Here is a 19774-nt window from a genome sequence, read left to right as displayed (position 1 = left end):
GCTTTGTGTGTTGATCAACTTGATTCACTCTTTGACTTAGTCTTGATCAACCTCTCACATGACCAATCTTTAGATAATTCCTTGAATAGCACCTTGGTCGTCACATAAACTCCTTGAAACCAACACATGGACTTCAAGAAAATCCTATGGACAAAACCTTCAATTATAACTCAAGGCAACCATTAGTCTGTAGAGATTGTCATCAATTACCAAAACCAAACATGGGGCACCGCATGTTCTTTCAGCATCGTTCGGTATCCTGCCAGAACATGGAGAACTAAGAATTTGTGGGAGGTGATTACTGCTTATGTGATAATGCACAACATGTTCACAGAGGATGAGTGTCCAGATGATATCTATGACCAAGGGTTTGAATTTCAGGGTGACAATGTTGTGCCTGAGCATGAAGAATTGACAACGTTTGCACACTTCACACCGAATTTCATCATCAAATGCGTGATTGGAAAACTCACATTTAATGGCAAGATAATCTGGTTCAGCATATGTGGGCTCACGTTGGTGTAATCAATAGATGTGTCGGCTATTTTTTCTTTCAAATGGATTTGAGACAATTTAAATTTTATTTAGCTTATAAACTATAAGATATAAGTATTTTGTTTGAATTATGTGAACTTGGACCATTTTTATTTTATATGTCACAAAAATAGCTAAATAAAAGGCCGCAGGCCGACCGCGAGGACGAAAATATGTGCGCGCATTGGGCGCACTGCGGACCCAAACACAAAAGAAGGGGGATACACTGACCCAAACGAATAAAAAACAGATAAAATGAGCGTCTGTTTGGGTCGACATGTAAGAGTTGCTCTTACTGCTGAACCGCTCTAGCTTTTGGACCTTCTTAATGAGCCAAAAGGGGCTGGTCAATGATCGTCATTTAATTCTAATATAGAGGCATGGCGGCCAGATATTTGCTTCTAGCCAGCAGCCAGCTAACCTGTTCCTCATCAGATCTAACAAAGCTTGGTAGGTTCGAGTTTGCCCTTTTATAAGAGGCGAATTTGGTTGCCGCCGAGCAGAAACCTTATATGAAACTGTAAAATTTTGAAAACGGGTTTCATGCAAGAAATGAACGAGAGACAGTAGAGAAGATCATTCATACATACATATAAACGAGATGATCGTTCATACATACATATAGTTCATCCGCAGCGGAGGACATCACCAGCCCACCCTAACCCTAAACTGGCCAAATTGGGTGGTGACGTTGTAGAGATGGTGGCGATCACTCATCGTCGGTGTCGGAGGTGTGTGCTAGTTGTGAGCTGCATTGGGATTTCCTCGAAGAGTAGCGAATGATGCAGTACATTAGAGATAAGTATTTCCCTCAGTTATGAAACCAAGGTTATCAATCCAGTAGGAGAACCAAGCAACACTATGGAAACAACACCTGCACACAAAAAACAAAATCTTGCAACCCAATGCGTAGAGGGGTTGTCAACCCCTCAACGGTATTAAGAAAGATTAAATTGTATGGGTTTTGATAAATAGATCTAACAAAAGTATAAAATTAAATAAATAAAATAAGATTACAGCAAGATATTTTTGGTTTTAATATATGATAGAAAATAGACCCTGGGTCATAGTTTTCACTAGAGGCTTCTCTCGAGAAAATAGCATACGGTGGGTAAACAAATTACTGTTGGGCAATTGATAGAAAAGCAAATAATTATGATGATATCCAAGGCAATGATCATGTATATAGGCATCATGTCCAAGATTAGTAGACCGACTCCTGTCTGCATCTACTACTATTACTCCACAAATTGACCGCTATCCAGCATGCATCTAGTGTATTAAGTTCATGAAAGAACAGAGTAATACCTTAAGCAAGATGACATGATGTAGACAAGATAAACTCATGTATGAATAAACCCCATGTTTTTGCCCTTAACAACAACGATACATACGTGTCATGCCTCTTTCTGTTATTGAAATTGAGCACCGCAAGATCGAACCCATCATAAAGCACCTCTTCCCATGGCAAGAGAAATCAATCTAGTTGGCCAAACTAAACCAATAAACCAGAGAAGAAATACGAGGCTATAAAAATCATACATAAACGAGTTTAGAGAAAACTCAAACAATATTCATGGATAGATATGATCATAAACTCACAATTCATCGGATCTGAACAAACACAATGCAAAAAGTCATTATGTCAAATAGATCTCCAAGAACATCAAGGAGAACATTGTATTGAAGATCGAAAAGATAGAATAAGCCATCTAGCTACTGACTACGGACCCGTAGGTATGTTGTAAACTACTCACGCATCATCGGAGGGGCAGCAAGGATAACGAAGAACCCCTATGTGATCGTTCCCCCTGGTAGAGTGCCAGAAAAGGCCTCTAGATTGGATCTCGGGGTTCTGGAACTTGCGGCAGCGGAAAAAGTATTTTGTCAACTCCCCTAGGGTTTTTGGGATTTTAGAGTATTTATAGAGGCAAAGGTAGGTCAAAGCGGTGCCCGTGGGCCCCACTACCCAGGGCACACCAGGGGCGCGCCCTGGTGCCTATTAGGTTCCACGATCCTCTTCTCGTGGCCTACAGAAGATTATAGGGTCTCTTATCACAAGAAAAAAATCTCCAAAAAGTTTCGTGGCATTTGGACTTCGTTTGATATTTATATTTTGCATAGTAAAAAATAAGCAAAAAACAAGAACTCACACTGGGCACTAAGTTAATAGGTTAGTCCCAAAATATTATATAAAGTTGTTTGTAAATGTATATAAACATCCAAGATTGATAATATAATAGCATGGAACAATAAAAAAAATTATAGAGACATTGGAGACGTATCAGTGAGGTCGATGTACATGGCGTCCAGCGCTTCAGCTTCGCGGCGCCATGCCTCCTCCTTCTCCTCGAACTCCCATGCCTTGGCGAGGCCTTGCTCAAGCCGGACGTCGTTCACCTCCTCCTCCTGGCGGCAGCGCTGCGCCACCTCCTCCTCCCGCGTACTGCGCGCGTGGATGGCTGCCTCCATGGCATCCGCCTCCACCGAGGGTGGGGGTGGGGAAGAAATCCTCCGGCCTGACAACGCCACCGCCCCACGCTCCAGCTCCTCCTCCAGCTCCTTCACCGGGCGGAGCAGCGGGACCTCCCCCGGCACCCTTTTCACCGGTGTGAGTGGTGTACGGGACCTCGAACCCCGGCGAAGCTGCCCGCGATGGAGGAGCTGCCCATGCTGGAGGACAGTTGTGCTTGCATGCGGTCGTACTGCTCTGTCTTGCTGCGGAGGAGCGGTGACGACAACTCTAGGACGCGGTTTGTGTACTTCCGGGTGGCTCGCTTCCTCGCGCCGTCGGCTTGGACGCACCGCTGCCGCTCGGGGTTGTCACGACGAACGGCGCGGCGGCTTGAGCTCCACATCCCGCGCCACATTGTGGACTGCGGCGGCGGATTGGAGTCACCAGCGGCGAGAAATCAAGACGGTAGAGTGGGGATTGCAGTGGCGTGGGGATAGGGTTTGGCCCTGTATACTCGCCGCAAACCCGTAGTTATACTGTGCAGGGTGGGGGGGGGGTTCCGGGCTACTATAAAATATTTACCGGCCGGGGTGACTATACGGGCTCTGATCTGGGCCAAAAATGGGCCAAACCCGTATAATCGCCATATTTTTACAGTTCCCGCATTTTGAAGGAGTCTGCTAGAGATGCTCTTATAAGGGCTAGGCTTATAAGGGGTCTACTAGAGATGCTCTAATCATCTCTAGTTAGTCCTAACTGAGAAGGGCAAACCAAGATACTTGCAGAGAAATTCAGCAACGTGGCATCCAAAGGTTGTTGCAAGGTAAAGGAGATCCACACCATCGTCACATGTAATTGGCGATAATGAGAGATTATGGCGAATTTGATATGTTGTCCAGCAGCTTCACCAAATAAAGAGAGAATGGTTCTACTGTGATAGTGCTACTTCTTGAGCTTGCGCTAATTTTTCCCTTGAAGAGGAAAGGGTGATGCAACAAAGTAGAGATAAGTATTTCCCTCAGTTAAGAACCAAGGTATCAATCCAGTAGTAGGCACAAACAAGTCTCCAATCTATGCACCTGCGCAAACTAACAAACACATGCACACAACGCGAAAAAGGGGTGTTGTCAATCCCTTCACGGTCACTTGCAAGGGTGAGATCTAATAGAGAGATATAAAACAAATAAAAGTAAATAAAACTCAGTGAGGTATTTTTGTGTTTTTGATTTTATAGATATGAAAATATATGATGGAAAATAGACCCCGGGACCATAGGTTTCATCAGAGGCTTCTCTCTCAAAGAAAGCATACGATGGGTAAACAAATTACTGTTGACCAATTGATAGAAAAGCGCAAAGTTATGACGACATCGAAGGTAATGATCATGAATATAGGCATCACGTCTGTGATAAGTAGACCGACTCCTTCCTGCACGTACTACTATTACTCCACTCATCGACCGCTATCTAGCATGCATCTAGAGTATTAAGTTGTAAAAATAGAGTAACACCTTTTAAGCAAGATGACATGATGTAGAGGGATACTCTCAAGCAATATGATATAAACCCCATCTTTTTTATCCTTAATGGCAACAATACAATACATGCCTCGCTACCCCTTCTGTCACTGGGTGAGGACACCATAAGATTTAACCCATCACAAAGCACCTCTCCCATTGCAAGAAAAACCAATCTAGTTGGCCAAACCAAATTGATAGATCGAAGAGAAATACAAAGCTATCAAATCGTGCATATAAGAATTCAGAGAAGACTCAAATAATATTCATAGATAATCTGATCGTAAATCCACAATTCATCGGATCCCGACAAATACACCGCAAAAGAAGATTACATCGAATAGATCTCCAAGAACATCGTGGGGTGATACGTCTCCAATGTATCTATAATTTTCGATTGTTCCATGCTATTATATTATCAACGTTGGATGTTTTACATGCATTAATATGCTATTTTATATTATTTTTGGGATTAACTTATTAACCTAGAGCCCAGTGTTAGTTTCTCTTTTTTCCTTGTTTTTGAGCTTCACAAGAAAGGTATATCAGATGGAATAAAACTTTCATGATGATTTTTCTTGGACTAGAAGACACCCAGGGTACTTGGAGTCATGGTCAGAAGATCCCCGAGGTGGCTACAAGCCATAGGGCGCGCTATAGGGGGGGTGCCCCTGGGCTTGTGGCCCCCTCTAGGGTCCCATGACCCTGTTCCTTGGCCTATATATTCACATATATTCCCCAAACCCTAGAAGCGTCCACAAAAACACTTTTCCACTGCTGCAGGTCTCTGACCTCATGAGATCCCATCTGGAGGCCTTTTCTGGTACTCTGTTGGAGGGGGATTAGATCATGGAGGGCTTCTACATCAACCTTGCTGCCCTTCCAATGATGCGTGAGTAGTTTACCTCCGACCCACGGGTCCATAGCTAGTAGCTAGATGGCTTCTTCTCTCTCCATGATGTTCAATATAGTGTTATCCTCAATGCTATTGGAGATCTATTCGATGTAATCTTCTTTTGCGGTGTGTTTGTCGAGATCCGATGAATTGTGGATTTATAATCAGATTATCTATGTATATCATTAGAGTCTTCATTGAATCCTTATATGCATGATTTGATAACTTTGTATTTGTCTTCGATCTATGGATTTGGTTTGGCCAACTAGATTGGTTTATCTTGAAATGGGAGAGGTGCTTTGTGATGGGTTCAATCTTGTGGTGTCCTCACCCAGTGACAGAAGGGGTAGCGAGGCATGTATTGTATTGTTCCCATTAAGGATAACAAGATGGGGTTTATATCATATTGCATGAGTTTATCCCTCTACATCATGTCATTTTGCTTAAGGCGTTACTATATTTTTAACTTAATACTCTATATGCATGCTGGATAGCGGTCGATGAGTGGAGTAATAGTAGTAGATGCAGGCTTGAGTCGGTTTACTTGTCATGGACGTGATGCCTATATTCATGTGTTGGGGAACGTAGTAATTTCAAAAAAATTCCTACGCACACGCAAGATCATGATGATGATATAGCAACGAGACGGGAGAGTGTTCGTCCACGTACCCTCGTAGACTGTAAGCGGAAGTGTTAGCACAACGTGGTTGATGTAGTCGTACGTCTTCACGATCCGACCGATCCAAGCACCGAACGTACGGAGCCTCCGAGTTCAGCACACGTTCAGCTCGATGACGATCTCCGGCCCTCCGATTCAGCAAAGGCTCCGGAGATGAGTTCCGTCAGCACGACGGCGTGGTGACGATGATGATGTTCTACCGGCGCAGGGCTTCGCCTAAACTCCGAGACGATATGACCAAGGTGGAATATGGTGGAAGGGGGCACCGCACACGGCTAAGGAACGATCCGTAGATCAACTTGTGTGTCTATGGGGTGCCCCTGCCCCCGTATATAAAGGAGGGAGGGAGGAGGGGGCCGGCCTAAGGGGAGGCGCGCCCTAGGAGGGGGAAACCTACTCCAAGTAGGTTTCCCCCCTCCTTTTCCTAATCCAAGAAGGAGGGGGGAGGAAGGAGTAGGAGAGGTGGAAGGCAAGGGGGGCGCCGCCCCCCCTTTCCTTGTCCTATTCGGACTCAAGGGGAGGAGGTGCACCACTTGCCCTGGCCGGCCCCTCTCTTTCTCCAATAGGGCCCATCAAGGCCCATTACTTCCCGGGGGGGTTCCGGTAACCCTCTGGTACTCCGGTTTTCTCTGAAAACTCCCGGAACCTTTCCGGTGTCTGAATATAGTCGTCCAATATATCAATCTTTATGTCTCGACCATTTCGAGACTCCTCGTCATGTCCGTGATCACATCTGGGACTCCGAACAAACTTTGGTACATCAAAACTTATAAACTCATAATAAAACTGTCATCGAAACGTTAAGCGTGCGGACCCTATGGGTTCGAGAACTATGTAGACATGACCTAAAACCATTCTCGGTCAATAACCAATAGCGGGACCTGGATGCCCATATTGGTTCCTACATATTCTACGAAGATCTTTATCGGTCAAACCGCATAACAACATACGTTGTTCCCTTTGTCATCGGTATGTTACTTGCCCGAGATTCGATCGTCGGTATCCAATACCTAGTTCAATCTCGTTACCGACAACTCTCTTTACTCGTTCTGTAATACGTCATCTCATAACTAACTCATTAGTTATAATGCTTGCAAGGCTTAAGTGATGAGTATTACCGAGAGGGCCCAGAGATACCTCTCCGACAATCGGAGTGACAAAACCTAATCTCGAAATACGCCAACTCAACATGTACCTTCGGAGACACCTGTAGTACTCCTTTATAATCACCCAGTTACGTTGTGACGTTTGGTAGTACCCAAAGTGTTCCTCTGGTAAACGGGAGTTGCATAATTCTCATAGTTACAGGAACATGTATAAGTCATGAAGAAAGCAATAGCAGAATACTAAACGATCATGTGCTAAGCTAACGGGATGGGTCATGTCAATCACATCATTCTCCTAATGTTGTGATCCCATTAATCAAATGACAACACATGTCTATGGTTAGGAAACATAACCATCTTTGATTAATGAGCTAGTCAAGTAGAGGCATACTAGTGACTATATGTTTGTCTATGTATTCACACATGTATTATGTTTCCGGTTAATACAATTCTAGCATGAATAATAAACATTTATCATGATATGAGGAAATAAATAATAACTTTATTATTGCCTCTAGGGCATATTTCCTTCAGTCTCCCACTTGCACTAGAGTCAATAATCTAGATTACATAGTAATGATTCTAACACCCATGGAGTCTTGGTGCTGATCATGTTTTGCTTGTGAGAGAGGCTTAGTCAACGGGTCTGCAACATTCAGATCCGTATGTATCTTGCAAATCTCTATGTCTCCCACTTGGACTTGGTCCCGAATGGAATTGAAGCGTCTCTTGATGTGCTTGGTCCTCTTGTGAAATCTGGATTCCTTTGCCAAGGCAATTGCACCAGTATTGTCACAGAAGATCTTCATTGGTCCCGATGCACTAGGTATGACACCTAGATCGGAAATGAACTCCTTCATCCAGACTCCTTCATTCGCTGCTTCAGAAGCAGCTATGTACTCCGCTTCACATGTAGATCCCGCCACGACACTTTGTTTAGAACTGCACCAACTTACAGCTCCACCGTTTAATATAAACATGTATCCGGTTTGCGATTTAGAATCGTCCGGATCTGTGTCAAAGCTTGTATTGACGTAACCTTTTACGACTAGCTCTTTGTCACCTCCATATACGAGAAACATATCCTTAGTCCTTTTCAGGTATTTCAGGATGTTCTCGACCGCTGTCCAGTGATCCACTCCTGGATTACTTTGGTACCTTCCTGCCAAGCTTATTGCTAAGCATACGTCAAGTCTGGTACACAACATTGCATACATGATAGAGCCTATGGCTGAAGCATAGGGAACATCTTTCATTTTCTCTCTATCTTCTGCTGTGGTCGGGTATTGAGTTTGACTCAACTTCACACCTTGTAGCACAGACAAGAATCCTTTCTTTGCCTGATCCATTTTGAACTTCTTCAAAATTTTGTCAAGGTAAGTGCTTTGTGAAAGTCCTATTAAGCGTCTTGATCTATCTCTATAGATCTTGATGCCCAATATATAAACAGCTTCACCGAGGTCTTTCATTAAAAAACTTTTATTCAAGTATCCCTTTATGCTATCCAGAAAATCTATATCATTTCCAATTAGCAATATGTCATCTACATATAAAATTAGAAATGCTACAGAGCTCCCACTCACTTTCTTGTAAATACAGGCTTCTCCAAAAGTCTGTATAAAACCATATGCCTTGATCACACTATCAAAGCATTTATTCCAACTCCGAGATGCTTGCACCAGTCCATAAATGGAACGCTGGAGCTTGCACACTTTGTTAGCACCTTTTGGATCAACAAAACCTTCCGGCTGCATCATATACAACTCTTCTTCTAGAAATCGATTCAAGAATGCTGTCTTGACATCCATTTGCCAAATTTCATAATCATGAAATGCAGCAATGGCTAACATGATTCGGACAGACTTAAGCATCGCTACGGGTGAGAAAGTCTCATTGTAGTCAACCCCTTGAACTTGTCGAAAACCTTTCGCAACAAGTCGAGCTTTATAGACAGTAACATTACCATCAGCGTCAGTCTTCTTCTTAAAAATCCATTTATTTTCAATAGCTTGCCGATCATCGGGCAAGTCAACCAAAGTCCATACTTTGTTTTCATACATGGATCCCATCTCAGATTTCATGGCCTCTAGCCATTTTGCGGAATCTGGGCTCATCATCGCTTCCTCATAGTTCGTAGGTTCATCATGGTCAAGTAACATGACTTCCAGAACAGGATTACCGTACCACTCTGGTGTCGATCTTACTCTGGTAGACCTACGAGGTTCTGTAGAAACTTGATCTGAAGTTTCATGATCAATATCATTAGCTTCCTCACTGATTGGTGTAGTTGTCACAGGAACCAGTTCTTGTGATGAACTACTTTCCAATAAAGGAGTAGACACTGTTATCTCATCAAGTTCTACTTTCCTCCCACTCACTTCTTTCGAGAGAAACTCCTTCTCTAGAAAGGATCCGAATTTAGCAACGAAAATCTTGCCCTCAGATCTGTGATAGAAGGTGTACCCAATAGTCTCCTTTGGGTATCCTATGAAGACACATTTTTCCGATTTGGGTTCGAGCTTATCTGGTTGAAGTTTCTTCACATAAGCATCGCAGCCCCAAACTTTAAGAAACGACAACTTTGGTTTCTTGCCAAACCACAGTTCATAAGGCGTCGTCTCAACGGATTTTGATGGTGCCCTATTTAACGTGAATGCGGCCGTCTCTAAAGCATAACCCCAAAACGATAGCGGTAAATCAGTAAGAGACATCATAGATCGTACCATATCAAGTAAAGTACAATTACGACGTTCGGACACATCATTTCGTTGTGGTGTTCCAGGTGGCGTGAGTTGCGAGACTATCCGGCATTGTTTCAAGTGTAGACCAAACTCGTAACTCAAATATTCTCCTCCATGATCAGATTGTAGAAACTTTATTTTCTTGTTACGATGATTTTCCACTTCACTCTGAAATTCTTTGAACTTTTCAAATGTTTCAGACTTGTGTTTCATTAAGTAGATATACCCATATCTGCTTAGATCATCTGTGAAGGTGAGAAAATAACGATATCCGCCACGAGCCTCAATATTCATTGGACCACATACATCTGTATGTACGATTTCCAACAAATCTGTTGCTCTCTCCATAGTACCGGAGAACGGCGTTTTAGTCATCTTGCCCATAAGGCATGGTTCGCAAGTACCAAGTGATTCATAATCAAGTGATTCCAAAAGCCCATCAGTATGGAGTTTCTTCATGCGCTTTACACCGATATGACCTAAACGGCAGTGCCACAAATAAGTTGCACTATCATTATCAACTCTGCATCTTTTGGTTTCAACTCTATGAATATGTGTATCACTACTATCGAGATTCAATAAAAATAGACCACTCTTCAAGGGTGCATGACCATAAAAGATATTACTCATATAAATAGAACAACCATTATTCTCTGATTTAAATGAATAATCGTCTCGCATCAAACAAGATCCAGATATAATGTTCATGCTCAACGCTGGCACCAAATAACAATTATTTAGGTCTAATACTAATCCCGATGGTAGATGTAGAGGTAGCGTGCCGACCGCGATCACATCGACTTTGGAACCATTTCCCAAGCGCATCGTCACCTCGTCCTTAGCTAATCTTCAGTTAATCCGTAGTCCCTGTATCGAGTTGCAAATATTAGCAACAGAACCAGTATCAAATACCCAGGTGCTACTGCGAGCATTAGTAAGGTACACATCAATAACATGTATATCACATGTACCTTTGTTCACTTTGCCATCCTTCTTATCCGCCAAATACTTGGGGCAGTTCCGCTTCCAGTGTCCAGTCTGCTTGCAGTAGAAGCACTCAGTTTTAGGCTTAGGTCCAGACTTGGGTTTCTTCTCTTGAGCAGCAACTTGCTTGCCGTTCTTTTTGAAGTTCCCTTCTTCTTCCCTTTGCCCTTCTTCTTGAAACTAGTGGTCTTGTTAACCATCAACACTTGATGCTCCTTCTTGATTTCTACCTCCGCGGCTTTCAGCATCGCAAAGAGCTCGAGAATAGTCTTGTTCATCCCTTGCATATTGTAGTTCATTACGAAGCTCTTGTAGCTTGGTGGCAGTGATTGGAGAATTCTGTCAATGACACTATCATCAGGAAGATTAACTCCCAGTTGAATCAAGTGATTATTATACCCAGACATTTTGAGTATGTGTTCACTGACAGAACTATTCTCCTCCATCTTGCAGCTATAGAACTTATTGGAGACTTCATATCTCTCAATCCGGGCATTTGCTTGAAATATTAACTTCAACTCCTGGAACATCTCTTATGCTCCATGACGTTCAAAACGTCGTTGAAGGCCCGGTTCTAAGCCGTAAAGCATGGCACACTGAACTATAGAGTAGTCATCAGCTTTGCTCTGCCAGACATTCTTAACATCGTCAGTTGCATCAGCAGCAGGCCTGGCACCCAGCGGTGCTTCCAGGACGTAACTTTTCTGTGCAGCAATGAGGATAATCCTCAGGTTACGGACCCAGTCCGTGTAATTGCTACCATCATCTTTCAACTTTGCTTTCTCAAGGAACGCATTAAAATTCAACGGAACAACAGCACGAGCCATCTATCTACAAACAAACATAGACAAGCAAGATACTATCAGGTACTAAGTTCATGATAAATTTAAGTTCAATTAATCATATTACTTAAGAACTCCCACTTAGACAGACATCTCTCTAGTCATCTAAGTGATCACGTGATCCAAATCAACCAAACCATGTCCGATCATCACGTGAGATGGAGTAGTTTTAATGGTGAACATCACTATGTTGATCATATCTACTATATGATTCACGCTCGACCTTTCGGTCTTCGTGTTCCGAGGCCATATCTATATATGCTAGGCTCGTCAAGTATAACCTGAGTATTCCGCGTATGCAACTGTTTTGCACCCGTTGTATTTGAACGTAGAGCCTATCACACCCGATCATCACGTGGTGTCTCAGCACGAAGAACTTTCGCAACGGTGCATACTCAGGGAGAACACTTCTTGATAATTAGTGAGAGATCATCTTAAAATGCTACCGTCAATCAAAGCAAGATAAGATGCATAAAGGATAAACATCACATGCAATCAATATAAGTGATATGATATGGCCATCATCATCTTGTGCTTGGGATCTCCATCTTCGAAGCACCGTCATGATCACCATCGTCACCGGCGGGACACCTTGATCTCCATCGTAGCGTCGTTGTCGTTACGCCATCTATTGCTTCTACGACTATCGCTACCGCTTAGTGATAAAGTAAAGCAATTACAGGGCGTTTGCATTTCATACAATAAAGAGACAACCATATGGCTCCTGCCAGTTGCCGATAGCTTCGGTTACAAAACATGATCATCTCATACAATAAAATATAGCATCACGTCTTGACCATATCACATCACAACATGCCCTGCAAAAACAAGTTAGACGTCCTCTACTTTGTTGTTGCAAATTTTTACGTGGCTGCTACGGGCTTAGCAAGAACCGTTCTCACCTACGCATCAAAACCACAACGATAGTTTGTCAAATAGACTCCGTTTTAACCTTCGCAAGGACCGGGCGTAGCCACACTCGGTTCAACTAAAGTTGGAGAAACTGACACCCGCCAGCCACCTGTGTGCAAAGCACGTCAGTAGAACCAGTCTCGCGTAAGCGTACGCGTAATGTCGGTCCAGGCCGCTTCATCCAACAATACCGCTGAACCAAAGTATGACATGCTGGTAGGCAGTATGACTTATATCGTCCACAACTCACTTGTGTTCTACTCGTGCATATAACATCAACGCATAAAACCTAGGCTCGGATGCCACTGTTGGGGAACGTAGTAATTTCAAAAAAATTCCTACGCACACGCAAGATCATGATGATGATATAGCAACGAGAGGGGAGAGTGTTCATCCACGTACCCTCGTAGACCATAAGCGGAAGCGTTAGCACAACGTGGTTGATGTAGTCGTACGTCTTCACGATCCGACTAATCCAAGCACCGAACGTACGGAGCCTCCGAGTTCAGCACACATTCAGCTCGATGACGATCTCCGGCCCTCCGATTCAGCAAAGGCTCCGGAGATGAGTTCCGTCAGCACGACGGCGTGGTGACGATGATGATGTTCTACCGGCGCAGGGCTTCGCCTAAACTCCGCGATGATATGACCGAGGTGGAATATGGTGGAAGGGGGCACCGCACACGGCTAAGGAACGATCCGTAGATCAACTTGTGTGTCTATGGGGTGCCCCCGCCCCCGTATATAAAGGAGGGAGGGAGGAGGGGGCCGGCCTAAGGGGAGGCGCGCCCTAGGAGGGGGAAACCTACTCCAAGTATGTTTCCCCCCTCCTTTTCCTAATCCAAGAAGGAGGGGGAAGGAAGGAGTAGGAGAGGGGGAAGGCAAGGGCCCCCCCCTTTCCTTGTCCTATTCGGATTCAAGGGGAGGGGGCGCGCCACTTGCCTTGGCCAGCCCCTCTCTTTCTCCAATAGGGCCCATCAAGGCCCATTACTTCCCGGGGGGTTCCGGTAACCCTCCGGTACTCCGGTTTTCTCCGAAAACTCCCGGAACCTTTCCGGTGTCCGAATATAGTCGTCCAATATATCAATCTTTATGTCTCGACCATTTCGAGACTCCTCGTCATGTCCGTGATCACATCCGGGACTCCGAACAAACTTCGGTACATCAAAACTTATAAACTCATAATAAAACTGTCATCGAAACATTAAGCGTGCGGACCTACGGGTTCGAGAACTATGTAGACATGACCTAAAACCATTCTCGGTCAATAACCAATAGCGGGACCTGGATGCCCATATTGGTTCCTACATATTCTACGAAGATCTTTATTGGTCAAACCGCATAACAACATACGTTGTTCCCTTTGTCATCGGTATGTTACTTGCCCGAGAAACGATCGTCGGTATCCAATACCTAGTTCAGTCTCGTTACCGGCAAGTCTCTTTACTCGTTCTGTAATACGTCATCTCATAACTAACTCATTAGTTATAATGCTTGCAAGGCTTAAGTGATGAATATTACCGAGAGGGCCCAGAGATACCTCTCCAACAATCGGAGTGACAAAACCTAATCTCGAAATACGCCAACTCAACATGTACCTTTGGAGACACATGTAGTACTCCTTTACAATCACCCAGTTACGTTGTGATGTTTGGTAGTACCCAAAGTGTTCCTCTGGTAAACGGGAGTTGCATAATTCTCATAGTTACAGGAACATGTATAAGTCATGAAGAAAGCAATAGCAGAATACTAAACGATCATGTGCTAAGCTAACGGGATGGGTCATGTCAATCACATCATTCTCCTAATGTTGTGATCCCATTAATCAAATGACAACACATGTCTATGGTTAGGAAACATAACCATCTTTGATTAATGAGCTAGTCAAGTAGAGGCATACTAGTGACTATATGTTTGTCTATGTATTCACACATGTATTATGTTTCCGGTTAATACAATTCTAGCATGAATAATAAACATTTATCATGATATGAGGAAATAAATAATAACTTTATTATTGCCTCTAGGGCATATTTCCTTCATCATGATCATTGCCTTAGATATTACCATAACTTTGCGCTTTTCTATTAATTGCTCGACAATAATTTGTTTACCCACCGTATGCTTTCTTCGAGAGAGAAGCCTCTAGTGAACACTATGGCCCCCGGGTCTATTTTCCATCATATTTATTCAGATCTATATAATCAAAATTACAAAAATACCTCGCCGAGTTTTATTTACTTTTATTTGGTTTATTATCTCTCTATTAGATATCACTCTTGTTCGTGACCGTGAAGGAATTGACAACCCCTTTTTCTCATTGTGTGCAAGTATTTGTTAGTTTGTGCAGGTGCATATATTAGAGACTTGCTTGTGCCTCCTACTGTATTGATACCTTAGTTCTCAACGGAGGGAAATACTTATCTCTACTTTGCTGCATCACCCTTTCCTCTTCAAGGAAAAAATCAATGCAAGCTCACACTACAAGAAATATGTCAACTTATGACCTTTTGTCAGTGACCCTGGAAGAAATGGTCGTAAATCTATGACCATTTGAGACCAATTGGTCATAAGCTGTTTAGAGGGCTCCAAACCCTAAACTATAACAACCATTTTGGTTAGAAAGTTCATAATTTCCTTGCACGAAATGGTCGTAAAGCAGACAACACTGGTTTGCTACCTTATTTCTAGTTGATCACGACCAATATAGATGGTCATAACCTTGTAAATTGTGGTAGATTGCTATGACTAGGTGCAACCTCATCAGTTTTGCCTATGTGTCATGTCCAAGTGTCAAGTTTTGCCCTAGGTTGTGAAGCAACCAATATTTCTGTTATTCCCAAAATTCCCAAAAAATTCTCATAAATTATTTGGGTCATATCTTTGGCAAATATGTCAAAAACCTTCCTTGCCTAGTTCAAAAATAATTAAACAATATTCATTTTCCTGTTCTGTTCAGAACGGCACTTTGTGAAGGAAGTGCTATTTATATATTCTTGATAGCCCTCAAAACTTTTGGGCACTCTTTCCTATCCAAATCTTTGCCTCATGACAAAATTCAGCTCCATTTTCCCAGTAAATCTTCCTCGGCAAATTTCCAAAAAAATTGTCCACCTAGAAGCTTTGTGAAGGAAGTACTAGCTATGCATATCCTAATGAGTTGAATTTTTGCCACATCTTCTATATGCCCATATCATAGCTGTCCACAAAATTTTAGCCCCATCTAACAATCCATGAGATATCACTATCCAATCTTTGTTTCTGGTAATATTATTAGTTTGTGAAGCAACTATATTTTACATTGCTTTATAATTTCTGAAAATTTACCAGGACATGACCCTCCCATGAAATATCCCTCCACCAAATTTTAGCCCATTTAATTTAACCATTTTCCCTCAATATTTTCCCAATTTTCTGTTCAGTGGAGAGCATTGTGAAAGAAGTACCATTTTATACATCCAAATGACATGAAATTTATACGCTTCCTTCATATGCCCAAATTATCACCCTCCTCCAAATTGCAGCTCAATAAAATCATCTACATGAGCCCAGGTTCAATTTCTATTTTATGGCCAGATTGGCGCATTGCAAAGCAAGTGTTATCTAGACCCCTCCTATTATCCTCAAACTTTTGGGCACTCTTCCATACCCAAATCATTGCCACATGATAATATTTAGCTCCATTTTCCTAGTAAATCTTCCTCAAAAAATTTCCAAAGTTTCTCTCCAGAGAGAACCTTTGTGAAGTAAGTACTAGCTAGGCTTATCCAAATAATCTTATATTTTTCCAAATCTTCCATATGCACAAATAATCACTCTCCACAAAATTTGAGCTCTATTAAACAAACAACGTGAGATCATTATCCAATCTTTTATTCTTGTCATATTTTCATTTTGTGAAGCAACTGTATTATATATTGCTTCATTATTTCAGAAAATTTACCAAGGCATGACCATACCTATTTAGCTTACCTACACCAAATTTGAGCTCATTTCATTTATCCAATTTCTCTCACTAATTTTCCCAAAGTTTTGTCCAAAGAAGAGCATTGTGAAGGAGGTACCACTTTGGCATGTCCAAATGGTATCAATTTTCTAAAGTGATTTACTATGCCCAAATAACCATCCTCCACCAAATTCCAGCTCAATCCATTCATTATTTTGAGCGCAGCTTCAACATTCATATTTTTGTCCAGTGTGGTACTTTGCAAAGCATGTACCACCTAGGCTCCTCCATTTGAGCTGGAAATTCGTGAAGACAGTCTTCCTAGTACATGATCATTCTCAGTAAAAACTCACGCCCATTGGCCATGTGCATTTCCCGTACCGCTAATCAAACACTTGGCTGCTAATTCATGTTTGAGCATAATTCAGTCTCCTTGTGAGAATCTTATGTTGTCATTTTCTTCCTAGCACCTACTTGGGGAGTGCCCAACCCAGTAGACATCCCTAGGCCGCCGAGAACGCATGGCAATGCCACGGTCACGCGGTGACGATGCGGCGGCCATGCGAGTTTACACGCTCTGGAGTTGGGGCCCTCGACCACCGTCCAAATCTCGATGTATCACCACAAAGCCATGTATTTTTGATTAAATAAATACTTATGTAACTATAAATGATTTTTGGAAAAAATCAAGAACAAACTATAAGGCAACTGTAGTTCAAATTTGACCCATTTCCTGCTAAATCGATGGAAATTTGTCTTTTCATGGTCAAAACTTTTGACAACCAACTATTTTGTCAATTGTGCATTACATATGGCCTAATATTTTAGAAAATTGATATGGTCCAATTTTACAACAAATATATGGTAGGTCCTTCACAAAAAACCTCATTTTGGGCACTCAAAAAATGGAAAATATATTTTTCATCCAAAGAAAATTCAAACTTCCTTAGACAACATTGTTTGCCATTCCAATATGCACCCTTGTGCATGATATGAGATCATTTCAACAAACTATGCCATGAATGCTACCATAAGATTGATCATTTGGCTTCACAGCCATGAATCTCCACACATGATAGCTCATTTCTGAGAACACTTTTTAAAAATAATTACCGTTTTACAAGTTTATTATTTTTCCTGGTAACTTGGCCACATATAATTACTCAATGCGAAGGTTTTCCATTTTTTTAATTTTTCATGCCCATTTCAAAATGCGGTCAAAACGACGGGCATGATTGTTCCTAGTTAGTGGTTGAATCTTGGAATTTTTTTGGTGTTTCTCTAATGAAATAGATACTTATGTACCTAGAAATGATTTTTGTAAAAAATAAAGAGCAAACTATAAGGTAGCTGCAGTTCAAATTTGACCCGCTTCCTCCTGAATCGGTGAAAATTTGTCTTTTTAACGAGAGGTGGATAAAAGCTTTTGAGACCCAACCATTTGGTCAATTGTTCATTAAATATGGCCTAGTATATTATAAAAGTGATTTGGTACAATTTTGCAACAAATATATGGTAGGTCCTTCACAAAAACCCATTTTGGGCACTAGAAAGATGGAAATGAAATTTTTGTCCAAAGAAAATGAAAAATTCCTTAGGCAACATTGTTTGCCATTCCAAGATGCACGCTTGTGCACAATATTAGATCATCTGAACAAACTATGCCATGAATATGGCCATAAGATCGATCATTTGGCTCAAAAGCCATGAATCTTCACACATGATAGCTAATTTTTGAGCATTATTTTAAGGAATTGATGTATTACAAGTTTATTATTTTTCCTGGTAACTTGGTCACATATAATGACACAATGTGAAGGTTTTCCAATTTTTTGATTTGTTTTTGAATTTTTCACGCCCATTTGAAAATGCGGTCAAATATACGGGCAAGACTGTTCCTAGCTAGTTGTTGAATCTTGGAAAACTTTTAGTGTTCATATGATTAAATAGATACTTATGTACCTATAAATGATTTTTAGAAACAAATAAAGAGCAAACTATAAGGCAGTTGTAGTTCAAATATGACCCGCTTCCAATTGGATTGGTGGAAATTTGTCTTTTTCGTGAGAGATGGATCAAAGCTTTTGACACCCAACCATTTGGTCAATTGTACATTAAACATGGCCTAATATTTTAGAAAAATGATTTGGTCCAATTTTGCAACAAATATATGGTAGGTCCTTCACAAAAAAACTCATTTTGGGCACTCGAAAAATGGAAAATGAATTTTTCATCAAAAGAAAATGAAAAATTTCCATAGGCAACATTGTTTGCCATTCGAAGATTATAGTACCATAGGACAAATCCATCAATCCATGAGGCAAAATATGAGTGAATCCAAAGAGAGGCAGAAAGGAATACCTATTTGATCCAGAGGGGCTCATGAGCATGGCCATCTTTTGTAATAGGTTGGCCCTAACGCACCCTGGATCAGACGCTCTGGGAGCTTGTAGCTTGTCCTAGTCATACTGCAGCTATCCTAAGTAACAGGAAAAATCAAAGCAACAGTTTAGAATTGGTGTTAACGAACAGACACTGTATATCAATAGCATATTAAGCACCAATTTTCTCGGATGCAAGGAGAAGAGGAGCAAAACGACAGAGAAGTGGGACATTTGTCATACCTATAGATGATGTTCGCAGCCAAGGAAGATACATGGGGCCAGCCTTGCATGTGTGCTTGCTTCGTCGGTGCATGCATCACCGTAGCAGCCAAGCAAGTAGGCATCATCAACATCTCCTCACCACTTTCCTGGGAACAAAGAAAGAGTCAAAACGAAATATATTGGACCATAATATGACACCAGAATGCAGATCAGCAACTGTAAATCAAAAAGTATATCCACAACACCATAAAATAGTCTGAGACCCAAGTGCTATTTGAGTATATCGCATGTAGTTTATTTTCATGAAGCGTTGTTATGCACAATAAATCTAGAAATAGGAGGAGGATGGCTTATCAACAAACTGAAATTAGAAATGAAACTTTATAATGCTCAAGTTTCAGCTAATAGAGATTACGGAATTTTAGATGGGACAAATTGTTCTAGTTGCACTTATCACAGATAGAAGAGTTTATAGTGAAGAAACATTTACAATCAAAGACACAGCCTGGAACATATCAATTTCGAGGTGCAGTTTGTAGACAATCGAACATCTCAGGT

This window comes from Triticum aestivum, chromosome 6B (genome assembly GCF_018294505.1).
Source record: "Triticum aestivum cultivar Chinese Spring chromosome 6B, IWGSC CS RefSeq v2.1, whole genome shotgun sequence".
NCBI classification, from domain to species: Eukaryota; Viridiplantae; Streptophyta; class Magnoliopsida; order Poales; family Poaceae; genus Triticum; species Triticum aestivum.
This window is presented reverse-complemented; position numbering follows the sequence as displayed.